Source organism: Eucalyptus grandis, chromosome 9 (genome assembly GCF_016545825.1).
Source record: "Eucalyptus grandis isolate ANBG69807.140 chromosome 9, ASM1654582v1, whole genome shotgun sequence".
NCBI lineage: Eukaryota > Viridiplantae > Streptophyta > Magnoliopsida > Myrtales > Myrtaceae > Eucalyptus > Eucalyptus grandis.
Window position 1 is genome coordinate 39,358,403 of NC_052620.1, and position 2,424 is coordinate 39,360,826.

The 2,424-nt window shown below is 40.3% G+C and overlaps 1 non-coding gene across 1 annotated transcript; it reads left to right on the forward strand.

Annotated features, from left to right (window-relative positions):
* The first annotated feature begins 2,125 nt into the window (after positions 1-2,125).
* On the forward strand, positions 2,126-2,210 carry TRNAM-CAU. The gene is given in 2 exon segments: positions 2,126-2,163; positions 2,175-2,210. It is a non-coding gene; the product is annotated as a tRNA-Met (tRNA).
* The last annotated feature ends 214 nt before the right edge of the window (positions 2,211-2,424 follow it).

Genomic DNA, 2,424 nt, shown 5'->3' on the forward strand with positions numbered 1-2,424 from the left:
CCAAAATAATGTCATTTATTTCAATTAAGCCATTGAGTCGCCAAGTCAACACTGTTTGCTTTATGACGTCCAAGAATGCGAATTTTTAACAGTTTTCATTGATAGAACTTTGACGGAAGATAAATGTGTCACACAACTACAAGTTTTATATTTTTTGTGTCTCGGAAAAAAGTTGAGGGCAAATATGTTACGATGGACATAGTCTGGGGTTTTTTTATGGCTTTTGCCCTTAATAGAAAAGGCGCATCATATCTCAAAGGAAATAATAAGATGAAAAGGTGCTAGGTCATACATTGTACTCCAAAAAGTAAAGTCCAATCATGTTATAGATCGTACACTCCATAGTCATATGGCTGAAAGAGGTTATCAGCGTGTGGAGACGATCGCTCTTAAAGTTGTCTAAGGAAATCTGCACTGAAGAATCATAGGCTCACTTGGATTGAGAAATGAAAATTTATAATTTAGACCAGCACAATCTGATCTAGTTTTATTAGAGACCTTTAGTTCTAGGACAGATATCTTTCTGTAAATTTTTTCGTCATAAGCAATCTGCCATAGCATATAAACAGCAACATTTGCAATTATCAGCCCCAGAACCACGGTGTCAACTGTCAACCTTTCAAACCATAATTTCCTGCAGATGGAAAGACAAAATACCCTTGAAAATCGTGCTTTAGCTACATGAACATACAATCAAGTGAACTTCAATCATAACCTAGTGTTTGCAACAGATGATCGAAACCACAAAATTGCACCGGATAGTCGAAACCATAAAACAAAGGAAAGTCAAGGAATGCTAATTTGTACGACTCTAGAAAGCAGCTTATGCAGTAACCCTCACCTTCAGTTAAGTTTATCATGAGGGCCAATAGAAACAGTAATGAAGCATTCTGCTAAAGTGGCCAAGAACTTAAATTCTCATTGATATATGGCAGCAGATCAGGTGGTTACCATACCCCTGCATGAATCAAACCCTGCAACCACTGGGAGCACTCTTCACTCGCAGCCTCTTCTTGAACTTTCATCTTTAGAGAATCAAGAATGCTGACCAAGCAGTGACTGACCTCACCAACTTCCATGACCCCGACCACATAATTCTTGCAACTTCGTACAAACTAGCCAGAGCTTGCCTCTTCATTTCTGGTCTTCCCCAATCTTCGTCCTTGTTGACAAATATTTAACATAAAACTTCATGTCCTCCTTACAAGCCCAAAACCTGGGCTTTGAGACAACAATGGCATAACCAAGAGGAAAAAAAAAACAGTTTTGCACATACCCGAGGGATTCTTGACATGGCGATGGATCTTTGTCAAGACCATGTCCAAATTGCTCCGCATAAATAGCTTCCCCCCGTAGGAATGTACCATGTAATTCTCAGCAAGGCCATGGCAATCCCTGACTGTAAACATCAATTCTTGAACCATGCCTGCAAGCTCAGTGCTCTCATCAGAGATGGCCAAAGCAGAAGATATCTCCATCAACTTGTTCTGAATGAGTTATCATCTCAAGGTGGCAACTATGATTGAGTGAGAGAGGGAGGCATACAAAGAAATCAACTCGATGGTGTGTCTGCAGGTGGGGTTTGGGTTGGCTGATTCTTGGAAACTCTGTTCTTAAAGTGAATGTATTTGAATTTCTTCTGCTTCTTCTTCTTCCCTCATTTCTGCATCTATTAGTTGTTGTGGGAGAAGAACAATTTGCGGAGTTAGTGTCTGCAATTTGAGAGGGGATCAAAGAGGATGAGAATCTTTTAATTTTTGGAAGAGGCTGAATCAGCTTGGGTATTCGTTCATGTTAGCACAAGAATTTGAGTATTTGGAGTGTGGTGTCATGTTAAAATGTCGGTTCATAAAACTGTAAGACAGTGACAAACACAGTCAAATTGAATGGCAAATGGTAAATTCGTGTTCCAGACCTATTCAAGGTTGCAAATTTCCTTTTTCGTAATTAGCAAATTGAACATTTCCTTGGACAGATACAACTCTCTTCTCTGAATTGGCTTACCCTCAAACATAAACATGGCATTCCAATGTCAAAAGGCAGAAATAACACAGATATGAAAACGGACGCTTAGCTCATAGCAATTTTTGGTAACGAGACAGCGACAAACGGAGCCGTCTCAACCGGGGTGGTGGCGCAGTTGGCTAGCGCGTAGGTCTCATAGCTTCTGAGTTATCCTGAGGTCGAGAGTTCGAGCCTCTCTCACCCCAGCACATCCTTTTACAACATCTTTCCGTCTCTCTTCATTGGTTCGGTAATGAAAGCCCCCAGACATCACAAACAAAAAGAAAGTGCAGAGGATACATTACCAACGTCGCCATTAAACAGAACCGAACATGTATTGGATATGATCTAAACTGGAAAATTGAACAGCCAGCGTTTGAAACCCATTGTCTAATCCCTCCTTTACAATACAGTTTAACA